This window comes from Acanthochromis polyacanthus, chromosome 15 (genome assembly GCF_021347895.1).
Source record: "Acanthochromis polyacanthus isolate Apoly-LR-REF ecotype Palm Island chromosome 15, KAUST_Apoly_ChrSc, whole genome shotgun sequence".
Taxonomy (NCBI): Eukaryota; Metazoa; Chordata; class Actinopteri; family Pomacentridae; genus Acanthochromis; species Acanthochromis polyacanthus.
In genome coordinates, this window is record NC_067127.1 from 4,005,169 (window position 1) to 4,024,449 (window position 19,281).

The 19,281-nt window shown below is 42.0% G+C and overlaps 1 long non-coding RNA gene across 1 annotated transcript in view; it reads left to right on the forward strand.

Moving 5' to 3' along the window:
- The window catches only part of LOC127537384 (uncharacterized), a 37,952-nt gene continuing 18,671 nt past the window's right edge, over positions 1-19,281 (forward strand). The window contains exons 1-2 of the long non-coding RNA XR_007946998.1: positions 1-204; positions 416-502. This is a non-coding gene — a long non-coding RNA (uncharacterized LOC127537384). The remainder of the gene's footprint in view (positions 205-415; positions 503-19,281) is intronic.

The window sequence follows — 19,281 nt, forward strand, 5'->3', positions numbered from 1 at the left end:
GACGGCGACTGATTGATGGATTTGACCTTTTTTGCTGCGTTCCATCCTAAAGAATACTTTCATATTAAAATTTTTAGATAAATAAATTGTATAGCAGATTTCTGTTCTTTTTCACAGGCACTGTGCAAAAAACACAAGCCAAGACACAGGCATGTAATCTGAGTGACATTTTAGCAATCAAATAACATCCTGTTGGAATGCAAGGTAAGTAACTGGAAAAAGTCATTTCCATTTCTAATACACAATATACTTAAATACAGGGCTGTTTAAAATGTGTCCGTCTAAAAGATGATTGCATCCCTCAAAATTAGTGCAATACAATTTCACAGCACTATGTAGGAGATGATGGGAATTTAGTTTTGCATTGCTCACAGCGTTGAAAAACTGCATTTAAAAGTGTGACTTTTCTTTTCAGAGTAACTCTGGATAAGAACACTGGAAAACATCAGAACTGAAGAAGACAGTCCATGTGAACTGTTTGCATGGATAATAAGCATCAGAGGTAAGTTAAAAAAGACATTCTGTACTTTAAGTGAGTAAGACTTCATAATTCTGTAAAATGAGTAGCTCCTCATAGGTTTTCCTGCTGTTTACTGCTATGTTTGGTGAGTATTTCAGAGCAAACAAACCAGACTTCCCATATCATCTCACTGTCTAACCTGAGCAGAGTGATTTACTTGGATTTTCTGCAGTCAGAGGTCATACTGCGCTGTTTTGGATGCTTTTTGTTGCACATTTCCTCGACCAAAGGTTCGCTCGTCTTGTCATCTTTGCACTGTGCTCTACCTGGAATTAAAGCAACAAGATGCTAAAAGTCAATTTGCACAGAATACGCCCACATATTCATAATCCCACACGTGTACATCACCTCCGCAATCAGAAGCACACACAGAAATACACACTCCAAAGTCTCCAGGTTGCAGCTTTTTATTGTTGTTGTCAGTTTTGCCGCTGAGCCGAATAAGTGAGGGTTTATGAGTTTGCCATTTCTTCTGTGCTGCCTTTGCAGAAGACCAAACCCTTTTAAAGTCAGTCCTGTCTTCCCTTTCCACATTCTGGCCTTTCATAGTGCTTGGCCTCTTTATTGATAAGCAGGTTTTCCATTCAGGGAAACATGGACCGCCACACAAAGACTTGAGAACAGGGAATGACCTTTGGGGCCGCACATCATTTGAGAGAAATAATTCAATTTTTTCGCAGCTCGGCTGTATAAAGATGCAGGTCTCAGACTGCTGACGTATTGTACCAGAGCGAGACGAGGCAGGAAACACGGCGACAAATTTATCTTTTCTTGCTGCTTCGCTCTCGCTGGTTTCCGTCTCTCTTGCCCTCCCTCTGAGTGGCAGAAATAGGGGTCTCTTACTGTGCAACATGGGTGCTGACAGAGATTCATCCCCACATAGCAGAGTGAGACCTGCCTCTCTAGGCCCTGTGTGTGTGTGTGCATGTGTGTGTACGTACGGCATGGCTGAGTGGGTAGAGTGGCCGTCTTGTAACTGGAAGGTTGCTGGTTCGATCCTCGGCCCGTTGAGCTCATGTTGAGGTGTCCCTGAGCAAGACACTGAACCGCCATCAGTGTGTGAATGTGAATGGGTGAATGTGATGTATTATGTGAAGAGCTTTGGATAAAAGTGCTATATAAATACTACCATTTTTACGTTCATGCAGAACTATTTGCGTAGCTCAGCAGCTCCAAGAAAAAGGCCACAAAATATCTTGTTCACACCTTTCCCAAGACAGCCTGTCCATGAAGTGCTTTTCTGTGTTAGAATCTGGGCCGTGTGTGTGTGTGTGTGTGTGTGTGTGTGTGTGTGTGTGTGTGTGTGTGTGTGTGTGTGTGTGTGTGTGTGTGTGTGTGTGTGTGTGTGTGTGAGCGAGCATCCCCCCCTGCAGACTCTGCTATGCTACCGACAGTGAGTTGACGTGAACATGACTGAGTGCGTGTCTCAGTTATGATAGGGGAGGCAGATAAAATTTCTGTCCTCTTTCCGCCTCTTCTTCCACTCTGGACAAACAGTCACATTCATGCCAGAGGACAGTTTTTATGCTCTTCTTACACAAAGTCTTTCCTGCACTTCTGTTTGTCAGAAACTCCTAACACATAAAACCACCCATATGGTTTAATACACCAGCAAAATTTCCACCTTATTTTCCTTAAATATAACATACCTGGATACCCGGAATTACCCCAAGGGAATTAATAAAGCATCAAATACTCTTAAATTAGGTTAATTTACAAATAATTTGAACTAGTTCATACTCTTTAAGGAAGTCTGATCGACTCCAGTTCTACAAAACTGATGATTTTTTAAACTTATATGCATTTGACCTCTTTAAATAAAGGCTGGAGTGTGACGAGCACTGAGACAAGACAGCAGGCGATGCATAAGTTTGTGCTTGACTATCTTCTCCAAATGAAACTTCAAAAAACTAAAAATACTTTCAGTGCAAACCAGTTTACTTGTACGATATAATAATGCCAAGTTCCTGTTTTTCATCAACATAATGAACAAGGTTGATTGGCCTTTTTTGCCTTTATTTTGAAAAGAAGAGTGTCAACAAGGTAAAGAAATACAGGAAAATGACACATAAATGCAAAATATTTTAACCAGGAGTCTGCTATTATGTTATATATGCCTGTATGTTAAGCATCATAGCCACAAATGTTTCGTTGTTAATGTATTTCATTTATTTTCTGTACTATCTCTGCTTTTGGGACTTATTTCACAAAAGCTCATTTGTGCTCAGATCGTGGTAGCAGCATCATGTTTGAGTAGTAACTGGTGCATGTAAATTCTAGATGTTTGTGTATGCTTTTGCATTAATTAAATGTATAGGTTTTGTTTAAAATTAGGTAATCAGAAAGCGTGAAAGTGGTCTCATTTTGCAGACTGCAACTAAAGCACGATTATCATTTGCATGGTCATACTGAGGCTGCTCCAACATGCTGACTTGAAGGACATCATTCCATAGCTTCCTTTGCTTTGTGAGCTCAGCCAGTTACTCTGTGCTGTCAGACTTCCATCTATTAACGACACAATTTTATCCAGAAAAGTTCAAGGCCCGTTGCCTGTTCCGGCTGACACTGGGTGAGAGGTGGGTGACACCTTGGTCAGACCTCCAGTCCATCACTAGGCTGACAGAGAGACACCCACACGTCTCACATGTATTTCTTTGGGTTGTGAGAGGAAGCCGACGCGCCCAGAGAGAAAGATAAGCACAGCAATGCACACATTTAAACACACACACACACACACACAACACAAGGGGAAATGATCAAGTATCTCCTTCTTAATGAGAAAAAACCTATCTGAAGTTATATTTGGTAATTATTAATTATTAGAGGGTACACTTCCTCGGAGTTCTTAGGCAGTTGATGGGGCCGCGGTGATAAGATGTCGTGGCGTGCTGATGGTGCCATCCACCAGCACAGGGCTTCAAAGACGATGGGAGTGGCAGCCATGACACTTTGAGGCTCCGTCGAGGAGGCCGGGCTGTAATCATAATTGTTTCTAGATCAAGAAGTCCGTAATTAATTTGCCTGTCTTGAAGTTTGGCTAAAGGGGAATAACGGCTGTTGGTAAAGAGGAGTGAGTGCGTATGTGCCAGAACAATAAGGACAGAGGAAAATGAACGCATAAGGATGTTTAGATGTTCAGCTACGTGCCCCAATAACAGAGGCCAAGGTGGTGTATGTGCGCTTTTGTGCCTGTGTGTGTCTTAACGCCATCCCATTGCGACGGAATTGAAATGCCATAACAGCGACAGTTCGTCCGACTGCTTCCCTCCACTTAATAGTTCTACTGCGGCGGTATTTAATGCAAGGGGGCCCTGGCTTTTTAAAAACTATTTAAAAGAACGCACACAAATCACAGTGTGCAGAAAATGACCGTTTTAATGAAAACAGTGTTCCCTCAACACTGCCCGGCAGGAGGTCCAGGACCTGGGGGAGTACTTGGGAATGCAGGGACCACAGGGTGCAGAATAATGACCATGGAACCTGGACCGCAGAGAGCACGCTTGTTATGCAAAAAGACAGAACTGGTAGCCTAAGGGCTGAGATGGGAGGGCAGAAACATACATACATAAACATAGGGAGGGGACAGCTGTTCCTTAATAACCTCTGGTAAATAGTGCCCGAGGTAATTAAGGTGCCCAGTAGGAACGGAAAAGGCAAACACTTTCAGGCAGCCTGGGCTTTAGAAAGTTGCTTTAACAAATAAGTTCACAGATCCAGAAGAAAAACATGTTTTCAACTGTATTTATTTGTTTTAAAAAAGCCTATTTACGTTTTCCTGATGAGAAAACTTGGGGTCCTGTCAATATGTCTCAACGGGAAAGAGCATTAGTGGCTTAACATCAAAAATTTTGATGTGACCCAACAGTGGTCAGTGCTGATTCCTTGTAACCACAACCAGGTACTTTTACTCATACTTTGGTGTAAACATTATCCATACAAATAAACCAAATTACATTCCATTTTTGCTCATTTTTCATATCTTTTCCGCTCCTGATGTTTTCTTAATATCTGACTTCAACATGAACTTGGATGTGGTTTATGAATATTCAGTGCGACCACTCAAAGCGTTCGTCTGTTCGTGTTGGTGAAAATGGATCACGCTTAACAAGCTCTTGAAACAAGTCATAAACAAAGATTGCTGCCAACAACATGCAACGATGAAGGTGATGATGATAGTGATGATGGTGACAGATTTGATGATAAGACAACAGCTGTCACTGATGATGACGATGATGACAGTGATGCTTCCTTTGTGTGTGTGTGTGTGTGTGTGTGTGTGTGTGTGTGTGTGTGTGTGTGTGTGTGTGTGTGTGTGTGTACCTGACTTATTTTCTTCATCCTCAGATTGGATTCCAGAGCAAAGAGGTGTGTTGCTAATCTTTGCAAGAATGTCAGGTGTGTGTGTCTATATATGTGTGTGTGTGTGTGTGAGCGTTGATTACACCCTCCTCTCCTACACCGAGAGCCGACATTTCTCAAGTGTGTGTAATTATAGTGAGCACACAGCCTCCTAAGCATCCTGTCAATCTGAATCAGAAGGAACACGCACATGTACACATGCACACAAACACAAAAACTATTGTTATTTGAGAGCGCGCTTTCAAGTGTGTAATTAGCCCCTGTGTGTGTGTTTGTGTGTGTGTGTGCGTGCGTACATGCATTCTTATGTGTGCGTCTGATTTTAACCTTCTGTCCTGTGTGAGAATTTGGCTGCAAAGATTGTGTACATGTCTGTACAGATCCCGCTGCTCACTCCTCCTCTCACACTGTGACAAGATTTGGATTTCAATGCACACACACACACACAGACACACACACAGGCTGACAGTCAGGTGTTAAACAGAGGGTATACCGATTACCCTTTTAGCTTATAGCTCAATTATGGTCTCAATGAGTATCTAGGCCCAAGGCCAAAGCTGTCAAAATGTCCTGTTGCCTGAGAATTCAAGTCGTGGAAAGGAAGGTGTGCTCAGCAACACAAACTGTCAACAGCGTCAGAGTGAAGGAGCTTGTAAAACGTGGATTAGGTTCAATGACAAAGTTTTTGAAACTTCATTGCTTTTACGCTAAACTGAAGAGCCAAATAGGTTGTTGCACTGAAAGATCTGAGAAGTTGTCTTTGGAAGCTGTCTGCAAGAAGGGCAGGCACTTAAAAAAAAAAAAAACATGCTTGGCAGTGGATTGGATGAACCATCTGTCTGTCACAACTGGAACACGCCCATCACTGCCTATCCAGTTAACTGTGGATGGACCACAAGCACACAGCTCAAAGCTTGGCGAGATAGAGATTCTCTTGTGATTGTGACTCCAGCTGCTTCACAAGTTTAGCAGCAAAAACCACTTGAATTTTTGGAAATTCAGTTGCGATTAAAGTCACACTATCGTCAGAAATAGCGACAAAATGCCTTTATTTTGGAATATGGACATAATCACTGAGCTGGTTCTGACTTTGGAACACTTAAAATCCATCTCTGTCCATTGAATAAACCCCTAAACAATAATCAAGTAACATATTTAGATGTTTTCTCCATTAAATAACCCTTTAATGTAACTCTACACTGTTGCCTCCTTTAGAATATGTTGATCCATGAAGTCCTCTCTCCTATAGCTACCACTCACTGCAGCTCAAGCACACCAGCTCACCTACAAATCTGCTCAAATAAAGTAAACCCACACTGTGCTGCACAATGGCAAGCTAAGAATATTTCACTGATCTTTAAGAAGAAAAATCCTACGGGAAGCTGTGTCAGTTACAGTGGAATGGGACAGGATTGGTTCATTAGGTTTGTGACATAGGAAACCCTGGCGGTCTGAATCCGTGTTTTTGAGACGGTCATTGACACATTGCAGTTTCAAGGTAGAAATGCTCAGCCATTGTGTTGACTGCCTTTTTAAGCCATTCTGGCATAAACACACACACACAAAAAAAGGCTTTCATCAGTGCAGAATCCTATTCTAATCGAGATACTTTTAAAATTAAATGCTCACACCACTGATATGTTACTTTTTTGGGAACATTTAGAATATTTTGTTATCTGTTCATCTCAGTGTTTGTTCTTATGTGTGTATTTTCACTGACGTAAATGGAAATGCAAGTATGACACCACAAAAGTTTGGAGGAAGAGGACAAAAGTGGACAAATAACCTTGGATAGCTTATGGAGAGCATCATTCCACCACAGTGAAGAAGTGTTTCCACATAGAACGGAGATCATTTATTACTTAAAATCTGTAATTTCACATGATTCTTATTGATTTTGCTTTTTTCCCCCCATGTTAATATTGACATAAACACACAAACAACGCAGCTGACTTCTATTCGTTTTTCATTATAGGAGCTTGTACACTGAATTGCTGTTTGACAATGAGGTATCTGCCCCGAAGAGATTTTTCTTTAATGATTTGATGCGAGACGACAAAAGCTGTTTGTTGGTCAGCGTCTGCTGCTCCGTCTCTGCCCCTCTCCTGCGCGACGTTTCACATGTTAAGCATATTCATGATGGAAACCCTGGCGGCTGCTTGAGTTTCCTCACCTCACTTTCTCCCTCTTGCTATGAATTAAACAGAGCGATAGCGAGAAGAGGGTGGCGGAAGCAGATACAGAGCGGGAGAGAGTTAAGAGTGGAGAGTGAGGGGAGATGTGGTAAATTACATTGTCAATTCAAATCCTGCCACTAATGCATCTCATTGAGTCTGTGTCGCTGTCATCCCGGATGCTCAGTTATCTGTGTCAGTGCAGCCAGCAGAGGAAGGCAGCCATGTTAACAGCCCGGCGAGAGGCAGCGCAAAGTTTAGCTAGCCAACACGCCCTGAGCCAGGATGAGAGACGGCAGAGATGAAGTAGACGTGCTAGCCATAAAAAATTCATCTTCCCTACGTGTGTGTGTGTGTGTGTGTGTGTGTGTGTGTGTGTGTGTGTGCAGAGCTGCTGTATCTGTTTAATTACAGCTAGCGCCCCGGCCTTCATTCCGACACGGCCTCTTTCCTACGTGAATTAAAACATCCCTGTAACTTCGCTCTCACACACTCACACACACATAATTGACACACTCAAAAGTGCCATTGCTACACACATGCACACTGTTGTAGCTGTTGCCCCCCCCCACACACACACACACACACACTCCCCGTTCGCTCACCCCCCCACCCCCACCTCCCATCCCTCCACCACCAGCCCCCCCCCGTCCCCCATTCCTCGTCCTCAAAACTATTTGAAAATCAATTATCTCAACAAACCAGCTGTAAGGAGTGGGTGCCAGCCACTTACTCCTGAAGTGAATAACTTATTTGAAATTCATTATTGTGTTGAGCGGTGCGACAGGGCCCTCCAAGACTCTGCATTTCCCCTCTCTGTCTCCCCCCCTCTCCTCCTCTCTCAGTGTCTCTCTTTCTTTGCATAAACTAACTACTGTGCCGGACTGATCTTTTTTCCCCCTCTCTCTCACGGTTCCTCCTCCCCTCCTCATGTCATGCAATTTTAACCAACTGAGCGCCACGGACATAGGCAGACAGTGATTCACACACACACACACATGCTCAAAGCTCCTTTGATTGGTTCACCTCATTTATTTATCACATGCAAATCATGGGGATGCCTAGAGATGTTTTTTTTTCCCCCTCCTGCATCTACAGGCATGAATATGGATGCTGAGAGGAAAGTGAAGGTGAAAAGGGGAGGCAGGAATGAATGTAAATATATATACCATCTGCATTTTGTTTAATTTTATTTGGCAGCATTTGACACCTTCATAATATTAATCAGTGGTCTACATGGCTATTTTGTTGACAATATTATACTTCTAAGTTTGGTTATGGCTTGAAAAACAGCCCAAGATCCATAAAATAATGGAGGTTTTTTAGAGATATTTCAACCTTATCCAACACATACACCCAATTAAGGAGTATTGACCTGAAATATGACAACAAATTGGCAATAAATTCATAACAAAGAGAAGGTTCTTTATAATTTTGCGCCTGATCTTTCCAGTAAAAAGTACTACCTGTTGTCTCCACACAAGCCTTAAATCAGTCAACATTAGAGCCAAAACTTCCTTCCATCATTAGCATTGTGTTTGAAAACTCCTCATGTACTTCAATTAGGTTCATGTGCAGGATGCAGTCGTGACGCCACCGCAGAGGACTCAGAAAAAGCCACACTTGTCTGGTGAAATAGTTGAACTTGAGTCAACGTTTTTTGAACAATGCAATGCCATCCAGCTATTCAGTGCATAGGTCAAATATTTGCAAGCTGGTAGAATTCTCTGTTTAGTTAATCAGGTCTTCTGGTAGCTGGAATCTCCATCTCATTGCTCTTTTTGTAGCTGCTTTCAGACTTGTAACACTCTTGCTAATCCTGGTTCCAAACTCTTGCCTCTGCTCCTCATAAAAACATTTTTTATTACACATTATGGGTGCTTTCGGAACACAAACGTACTTGCCAAAAAGCCTTTGGCAGAAAGGAGACGAGCACAATTACAGTAAAATGACAGTAGGCTATTAGTATGAGTGTGTGCACAGAACAGTTGCTCTTTTGTTAATTAAAACTTTTGTTGAAGGTTACAAAGTAATTTGACAGAGATGCTCATAAGCATTCATTGAACAGACTGTAGAAAGTTCCCAGTGATTAAGTGATAGTTTCTTGTGATGAGAGGAATCACATATGCAGACAGGCTGGTGGTATGTCAAGGACATTAGTGCTGTTGCAGGCTGAGAGATAGTGAAAGTGAGTCAATGTTGAGTCTCTTTTAACCTTTTCTTTCTTGCTTGCTTGCTTGTTTTTATCCCTTCCTCTTGTCTCTCCGTCCTCCTCTCGCCCTCTGTGTTTGACTTTTTTCCTCCGTCCATATATCTGTTGATGGAGACGGGGAGAGTAACTGAGTGTGACAGGGCTGTCATGTATGTTCCCGTAAAGGCCAGCAAGGGCCAGTGCAGAGACAGGAGGTGTCATATCCTTACATCTCTGTTTCTGCCACCAGCTGGACTCTCCTTCCCTCTCCTTTTCTGTCACACTATCTTTGCCGTTCATTTCCGGCTCTTGTCCTGTCCTGAGTTGCATCGCCGCTGTCACACTTGTCAGCTCTTTACCTCTCCAGACATCGTTTGATTCTCCTTCTCTTTCTAAAAATTTAGAAACACAAAGTTTAAATGATGCGTTCCACTCATTTCTGCACACCTCTCTCTCTCTGTGCTGAAACATCAGAATAGGAGGAGAATGACAAAATATTTTCTTCTTCCTTTTAGTTAGCTAACAACAGGACATTTTTACATCACAGCCAACATGTGGAGTCTTCCATTACAATTCAAACCTCCCTTCCTCTCCATTATCATATATATAATGTCCTAATACAGCTAGAGTTTGATTGTTCTGTCCAACATATTTTTCATTTCTGCTTAAAATAGGGATTTGACCACAGCTAAATCTGTTGCTGAAAACATTTGTATTGTACGATTACCACAGGGGCAAATAAAACGATGATACAGTTCGATACAATAAGCCTTTATTAATCCCACAGTGGGAACATTTTCATTGCTGCTGCAGCAAAAGGGATGATGCAAACATTTATCAGTAGAAAAATTAAAATAAACAAAAAATCTACATAAGTACTGGTCCTTCCATATGTGGATCTTCATTTTGTGCAAATGTTTGTTTATAGAAAACCCGTTTTTAAATGTACAAAATATTCATAAACACAGCTTTCAATGTGTTATGAATATTTTGCACATTTAAAATCTCTGTGCAATATCAGTTGTTCCACATATTTAAGAATTTGTGCAATATCAGTATATTTCTATCAGTTAAACAAAACTAAGTCTTCCTAAATTTTCTGCCAGGCGACATCTAAACTAATTTCCCCGTCTGTGTGAAGAAGCAAAGTTGGCATTTTAATGAAGATTTATTTTTTAAACTTCACTTTTACATTTGAGAAATACCAAGTCAGCGTAGACGGATGGTCAAAACGGAGAGAAGAAAGGTACATTTTGTGCAGCTTAGTGTGGATGTCTACAGAGAACTTTGTGATGAGAGCAGCACATCAGCAACAGCAGCTTCAGTCCTCATTTCTATCGGTGGCAGCAGGATGTGATCGGCCACAGTGCTTACGTGTGCTCAGCTATGTTTTACCAACATGGAGAGGCAAAGGATAAGAATGATAAGAAAAGCTAAAATGTAAGCAACTGTGAGGTCTGTGAAGGAAAAATGACTCTTTTTCTCCTTATTGAGGAATTTCCTCGCAGCTGTTAGCTGAAAACATCCCAGAATATCATGCAGGTTGCATCTGTCAACTGCAGTCGCCTTAAATCAAGTTGTAGAACCTACAGATCACCTCAAATTATCCTACAGGTTGTCATCTTTGACACCTGTTCCTATTTGTTTCTCCCAAACTGAAGCTGGGAGCTCATTCAGCTCCTCTCTGTCCCTAATATGAGCCTGAGAAATGCAGATGTTGCAAAAGAAGATACACGAGACAGAGACAGACGCTGCAGGAGAAACATGACTTGGTTAAGATTAGATATTGTTTAGTCTGATGTTATGGAGTAGAAAAGTTGTCTCCATATGGCTCCATAATCTAAATATGGCATTCCTCCCAACTCAATATATACCCCAGGTTGAAGAGAATCCTCAGAATTGGTGCTGCCAGTGCTCACATCACTGTGTAGCTTGTTGTTCCACTTCTCCCGATATCCTCGTTCATCTCTCGACATCGCAGAATTCCCTAACAAGGTCTATGCAGACAGCTGAGTTAATTCTAATAGAAAGATGTTTTTCCATCAGGTGTATGAGATGGACAGATAAAAAAAAACTTGGCTGAAACATATCCTGTGTTGAGAGGCAAGAGTGACTTTCTGCTTCACAATATTTCTGCCTGAAATAAAGAATTTCAAAATAAATGTAAGCAGAAAAACATCCCTCTGGCTGTGAAGGAAGACCACTCAATCAGCCTCAATGGCCTGGGCCTCAGCACTGTTGTAATTTCCTTTGTCTCTCTGTCTTGTCGCCTTGTCTTTCCTTTTCATTTCTAACTGCAGACCCATCACCAGCTGCAGATAAGTATTCATGAGCAGAACATGCATATGCAGGTATTGTATGTAGATGCATGCAGGCACTTGTGCTGAACACATGAATTAACACACCTACTGTACATGTGAACATGTGAGTGACTCTCCAGCCTCCGGGCGACTTCAGCAGCAGAAATCGGTCAGCTGAGCCATCAGAGTAAAAACGGGGTCAAATTGGCCTTTCAACTGCCCTTAATCTTCCAATCATTCATAAAAACCCGCCTGCCGCTCTGCAGTGTAACTCTACTCAGACACCGACAGCAGATAGTTCATTTGAACATCTGCCGAACACACAAACGTCCAACAGGACATTATAAGCTGAAAGCTTGTGTGTGCATGTTCTGTATGAGTATGTTGAAGTCTCAGACTGCTTCTGCCGCTCAGCTGTCTGTGTGTGTGTCTGTGTGAGTGAATGTGTGATTTGTGCAATCACTTTGACCATATTCACGTAGCCTTTTCTTGCTCTGAACTCCTGCAGCTGAATGGCGTTTGTTTGCATTGGGAGTGAGTGAGGGAGAGCCGCGATCAATGCCAAAACCATTACGGGACACACTTTAAGTAGAGCAGCCCCATTTTAGCAATTTGGCAGTAGCCGAGGCCCACATATGGAATTATTTGATCAATAGCCTCGTAGCTTGATAGAGAGGAGTAAATTATATGATCAATGCTGTGTACAATGTCGCTACCTGCTCACTTTGAGAGTTTCTGTTTGTATGTGCGATTCTTTTGCTGTGCGAGCCAGCGTTTGTGTGCAGACATACCACTACATGTGGAAGCGCAGACGTGTAATTCCTGAATGCTTTTGTCCATACATTGTTCGTGTGCCGCCTCGTTTGCTTTCCTACTTATTGGAATAAAAGGCCCGTTTCCTGAGGCTCTTTGTATATTTTCTTTCTCGCTTTCTGGGCATAATACGCTCTGTTTGAGAGTGGAAACAGAGAGGGATATCAAATGGCAGAGATGAAAATAGAATGAATGGGGAGCAGGAGAGACTGGCTAAATTATTGATGTGTATCATAGTGCCTATGAACACACAACATACTGAGCCGTCTTCTTGGCTATTCACCTCCAATAACACGCTCTTATCACTCCACCAACAAGTACACCTCTCACCTCAACATGTATAATACATCTGAGTAGAATACGTGTCCAGGCACCCATTCATATTCACTCCCGGTGATATGTATGAGTGTAGCATACACAGAAAAGACAACTGGTGTTTTGGTTTTGCAGTCTTTTCAAAGAGATCTCATGAGCTGAAGTGGCTCAAGTATACGAGGTGACTTCTCATATACAAAGGAACACGCACATCTCCATTCTGAGTCAATGTCTGTCTCTGTGGATGAGATCACTACCCTACCTGTCACTCTGAAACACTGCCTGTGTGCGCCTAAGCCTGAGCGTGAGTGGCGTACATCAGGGTGAAGCGATACCTCTCCTCATTGTAGGTTCATGGTCGTGTACATGTCATAGAACTCACAGGGAGACAGCCTGATAGCCTGGCAAAGCGGCCACGGTTTGAGCCTGATTTGTTTTTGTTTTTTCCACCCCCCCATCCTCCTTCCTCCTCCTCCTCCTCCTCCTCCTCCTCTTTCTCTTTCTCCCTCCTGTCACATGGTAAAAGTTGAACCGTCGGGAGAACTATAAGCAAACGACACGAGGATGGTAGGGACAGCTAGAGAGAGAAAAGAGAGAGGGGTGGGCGGATGGATGGATGGAGGCAGGGACAGTGGTGGTGGTGGTGATGGGGGGGACACAAAGGAGAGCCTGTCACACTCACTTAGATGCTGAAATATTAAAGTGAGCAGTCAGGTTGTAATTTTCCTGAGAAAGCCGAGGGAAGAGGGGGATAAGTGAAGCGAGAGAAGGAGGGAGGCGGGGGGCACGAGTGATAGAGATGCAGGGAGAGGAAAGGTATCACCGCTGATCTCTCTTTCCTCTCTTCTTGGAAGAGACACAGGCGCACATTTAATACCGCTACTTTAATTAGCTTGGCTTTATACGGTCTGTCTCTCTCCCTCTCTTTGCTCCTCTTCTCTGCAAGATGTGAATAATTCAGCAGGAATGGTGTAGCGCTGCCTCAAAAAGACAGCAGGCCCACTGATCTGCAATGTATCTGTGGGAAAGACAGTGAGAGAGAGAGAGAGAGGGAGAGAAGGAGGGAGGGAGGCCAGAAGAAAGGGTCTCCAAAATCAGACAGCTGACTTCGTTTGTCTGAAACCTCCAGACTTTTTGTCCCAGTTCAACAGATTGTGTTTTTTATGCAGGTGGTCTTGTTTTGCTGGTGATAGTTTGTTTCCAGGATGCGTCAGACATTTGGTCAGTCTACTCAAAAAGACACTGTAGCTCCATGTCATATTCTGGTGACACACAGAAAGCCAAAGAACACACATTAGTCACCAAATTGTGTTTTAGCCCCTTTTGTTTAGGATAAAATGCACTAAGTTGGCAATTTAGTGCACAAAGCAAAACTATTTGATTGCACTTGTATTGTGCCATTAAGCCTATCTAGTTAGATTCTGACACAAAAGAGCTTCAAAACCAGGTTTCATTCACAAAGAATATCAGCTGTAACCATTCCATCTTTGTAAATTTGTTGGATTACAATAAATCCTGAACTCATAAAGGCTCACTTTTTGTTGAAACTATTCAAAAAATATGTCAACTTCATGTATTTTACCGTGTTATACACAAGTGTACATCTAAAATCTGTGTGCATGTATGTATAGTTTGATTTATTTAAAACTTCTCTACGGATATTGCATAAATTGGTTGCACTATATCCAGTGTGGCATTAATAAAGGCTTTTTCGTATTATATTGTAATGAAGTAGCAGCAAAGTGAATGCTATGAGTAGAGTGAATAGCAAAAGAAGAGAGAAAAAACTCACAAATATATCATTTATTTTAATAGAGATCTTTTTTCATCATTTTCCGGCTGATGTAAAAGTTTATATCTGAATAGACATTTCAGTTTGCCAGTCCTAACTCAGTATTTTAAACACAGATTTTTGTTTTCTTGCCATTTTAGGAAACATACACTTGTCTGTGTTAGCTACCCTGCATCTGTGTGAGTGTGTGTAGGTATATTTGTGTGTCTGTGCCGGTGTGTATGCACATCAGACTCTACTTAGCTCACCCATCTGGGTCATTGGGGATGAATGTCAGGACGCTGCAGGTTGGTGGTAGGTGGAAACAGTGATGTAGTTTCTCTCACTTCTCATCATACTGTATTGATATTATATGCTCTGTGATTGTGTGTGAGTGAGGTGTGTAGGTATATTGTGTGTCTGTGCCGGTGTGTGTGAGCATCAGACTCTGTTTAGTTCACCGATCTGGGTCACTGAGGATGATATGTCAGGATGCTGCAGGTTGGCGGTAGGTGGAAACAGTGATGTAGTTTCTCTCACTTATCGTCATATTGATATTATATACTCTGTAAGTGTGTGTGTGTATGTGTGTGGGCAGGTCAATGTATGTGTGTGTATTTGCTATGACAGCCTGTCAACCTGCACCCAAACTCCCCAAACCACTCCTGTCTCGGGCTCCCCAGCTAAGCAGCATCACTGTCTGGATGGCTACACTCGGTGACTGAGGGGGCCGCTGTGTGCTTAGTGGCCCAGACAAGGTGAGGGTTTCTGGGCCAGGCTGAGGTGGGCCGTCCCCTGTGTCAGGCTTCACTGTCACTGCTGGAGGGGAGACATGAGAGCGCAGAGACGCTGTCCAGCACGGTGATGTAAACACTCACCTCTCAGCTTTTGAAGAAGTTTTAATGAGTCGAGAGCGAATGCAAATTCCTCCTTCGCCCCCCTTTCCCTGTTGCTCTCTTTCTATCTTTGCCCGTGTCCCCCCATTGTGTGACTTGTCTCCATTCCAATCACAGCTCGCTCCAGTGATTGCTGAGTCACGTCTGAAATAGAATCGACATGGCAGCCTGAGTCAGCCAGGACAGCGAGCTGAGCACAGATTAGTCATCCTGGTGAGGTGCTTTTGTCCGGGGACGATGACAGATCTATGAAATGAACGGGAGAGTGATGCGTCGAGGGTGTCTGCCTGTCTCAACTAGGATTACAGATACTCCTGAGTGTGTGTGACCATGGCTGTCTGTGTGTGTGTGTGTGTGTGTGTGTGTGTGTGTTTGTGTCCAGCTCTATAAAAAGACATGACTCTACAGCTCAATCTCAAAATTAAAGACAGAATTACCTCAGACTGAGCTTTGTTGTCTCCTGCTTGTCACAGTGAGTTGGACAGAAAACAGTGGGACATGTAGAAGTAGGTTAGTCAGAGAGGGAGCAATAAAGGACACAGATTGTCCCCTTGTATTGATACTTGCATACGTACTTCGCGATTTCCTTCCTGCTGGCTACAAGCCGGGCAACAACTTGTCTCACAGTTGCGAGAGCTGTTTTGTAGCTTCCCAATCAAACATGATCCGCTGCCACTAATCTTGTTTGCGACTAGATCGGCCACCATAATCCTTTCCACAACAAATAAGCTTCTACAGCACACAGTGAAATCAACCTCCAACCAGGTTGAGACAGGCTCTCACGGTATCACCCACTGAAAATCTGTCAACAAGTGATGACTCCTTTATCTGGCTCCTCATAACTTTGTTAAAGACGGAGGTACTGGAATCAACTCTGTCTGTATCGTCCACTGCTATCTTTCATCATGGAACACTTAGGACAGGCTGTGTGATGTTTACCGTCACGTTACTTATGATGTGACAGGCTGCAAAAACATGGATTCATCCCTCAAGGGAATGAAAATAAGCTGTTGTCGTGAGATTTTTGTTATTCTTTATATCAAAATAATAATATCTTTTTATTAAAGGGTAGTCATACAAATGATTTAGATTTTGTATTGTGAAAAACAGATTTTTATATTGTGAATGATTAATTAATGTCAAAAATAGCAACCTGACATTGATTTAAAAAAGACCTATTATGGATTTAATTAATTTGTTTTATTCATTTATTAAGTTTTTCAGAATTTTCTTTGTATGATCAGGGCCAAGTGGTTTGTTTTTTCCAGTGGTTTTGTGTGTTGTAAAGACATTTGTTAGTGTTTAACTTGTACATAAATGAAAACGTACACATGACGCATGTTGTGCAAGCTTATGCCAGTAATTTCATTATATCTACAGAAACAACAAAGGGAGCTAATTCAAGTATTTCCTTCCAATCTTTTTTTTTCTCTCGCAAAGTACAGAGAGCTTTGAAGGACCCTCATTTGCAAGTAACAATAGTCGATACTGGAAAAACAGATGTAAGTGCAGTCCTGCTCATTGACATTCTACATCACTATTTTTGATTCGTAAAGAAAAAAAATGTATGATTCTACAACTGTGCCAGTTTCAGACTTACTATAATCATCATGCAGCTCTTAAGATCCATATAAATATTGAATATAAATCACAATTTTGAGACAAAATTAATTTTCTTGCTTTTCTAATACTTAAAAAACACTAAAATATCCATTGAGAGAGAAACGATTAGCAACAGATATTTTTTTATGATGGAGTTACAGTTGTTCTTAAGCTTGTAATGATGTACAGTAGAAGTAACAACATGTTTATGTGAATGAACAGGTTGTAAAGCTGCTTGTTGGACAGTTTCCCACAGAAAACAGATGGCCTCAGCATTGCTGTTAGTGTTGACAATAGAAATGTCCTGGCTGATTTAAAGGACTGAGCTGCTGTGTTTTGATGACACACACACACAAACACACTCACACAACCTCTTCCCCCCTCTAACCTGGAACGAAGAGGTGTATGTGAGCGGACGACTGATTAAATCAACTTTCATTTCTAATTCTCCTCAGACCCCCGGGGGTTATCCTGCACCATCGCTGCAGGGAGGAGGCGGCTGATAGGATGACAGAAGACACAGAGACTCAACTGCTTTGACTAGAAGCTGCTTTTGTAGTTCACTGGAGACATAAATAACAAGATATACATTTAGTCATAACAGAGGTTGTCTTTAATTTCCTTGGCATTGCTTTCTTTTTTCACTCCAGTCGCAATCTGCTGCTGAAAGGTCATGCAGCTCATGTCTGTGTTCCTTTGGTTGTAGCTCCAGGGAAGAAAGCTGCCTGAGAGTAGGAGCTGAATTACGAATCTAAATATATGCATAAACCTCGGTATGTTGTCGGTTCGCGCTGCTCCGCGGTGGAGCTGGGCAGCCTCTTAAAAGCCTCAATATTCAGATCGCTTCAGTCCTACGGACTTGCAGGTCAGCTAAAACTACTTAAATGCCAAGACACTTCAGAGGATCCACACTGTTTTACATTGAGGTATAGACTGAGGTCACTAAAAGCAAACAGTACTGTTTTCACAACAGGAGCCTCCGTTGAAGCTTGTTGAGTGGGATGCCAATCAAAGCTGATGTAGGTGTGTTCCAGGATTTAGTCTATCAGCACAGTCACAAGCACTTCTATATTTAAATTCCTGCTACAATGAAGAGAATCTCAGACTGTCAAAGTTATATCATTTTTTTAATATTTAATTTCATTTTGCTGGGCTTGTAGGAGTCAGAAAGGACATGATCTGTAAGAAGTGTATATAGTGGAAAAAACTAGAACTTGTTCTTTGCAGGTGGAACTTAATGCTCTCAAATCAAAAGACTGAATCTGACAAAATGACAAATAGTTTAGCAAGATTATCTTTAGCAGCTTTATGTGGAACTAAAATCAGAAATGAGAGTGCACTGACTGGAAGACTGTGTGTATGCACAAGCACAGCAGTTACATAGTGTAGAGTCAAGTCACAGGTTATAGTCTGAACCAGGAGGTTTGCATGAACAACACACAATTTGGGTAATAATTATATTGTTTTCTGTCATTTTATCCTGCAAATAAGTCTGGTGAAATCACAAAAGTTTGTTTAAAACTTAGCCTCATGTTTCTTACCCCACATTACTTACGTTTAGCTCAGGTGCTGCACTCTCAGTTCTGAGAAACTAAATGTGTATGTGTCGTTGTTATCATTACAGATTATCAGATATGATGACCAAACTAGCAACAGGAAAGCAAGAGTCGTATTGCACTGAACCTGAATTGTCGTTTTAACAATTCAGCTGCAATGTGGGTAGACAAATCTGAGCGTCTACTAGCCCTAATGGTGTTTTTTTTCACTTCCTGTATCTTTATTCTTCAAAATTGGTTTCCAGTTTGAGCATGCATGGCGGTATTACTCTAATTTGACAAACTGATATAAGGTAGTAGCTTGTAGGTGCTCTGGTGTGCTTTGAGCTGCAGAGGCACAGTGAGTGGAGACAGGCGGTAATCTGTCGAATAGTTAATATGTAAAGTGCAGGGTGTCAAAAATACCCACATGTCCTTCAGCATCTGGTTGAATGTAGCAGTGTACAAGCCAGCCTGCATTTCTGGTCAATCTGATTTACAATCCGCTGCACAATTATGTATCATCACACACAAGACAGTCTGCAAATACATAATTTTATCTAATTGTTAAATACTCTACTCAGTAAAGGACACTTCCTTAACATGTTTTGCACTCATGCAGCCCCACATCATCACACTCCCACCTCCACGCTTCACTGTCAGGACTGTGCATTCACTGTGGCAGGATCAGGCTAAGCAGAAACCTGATCTTTAATGACTAAATAATGTGCTTTTTTCATGTTATTGATTATCCTTGAAAACCTTCCATAGAGGTTGAAATCATGCAAATTCTACATGCTTATTC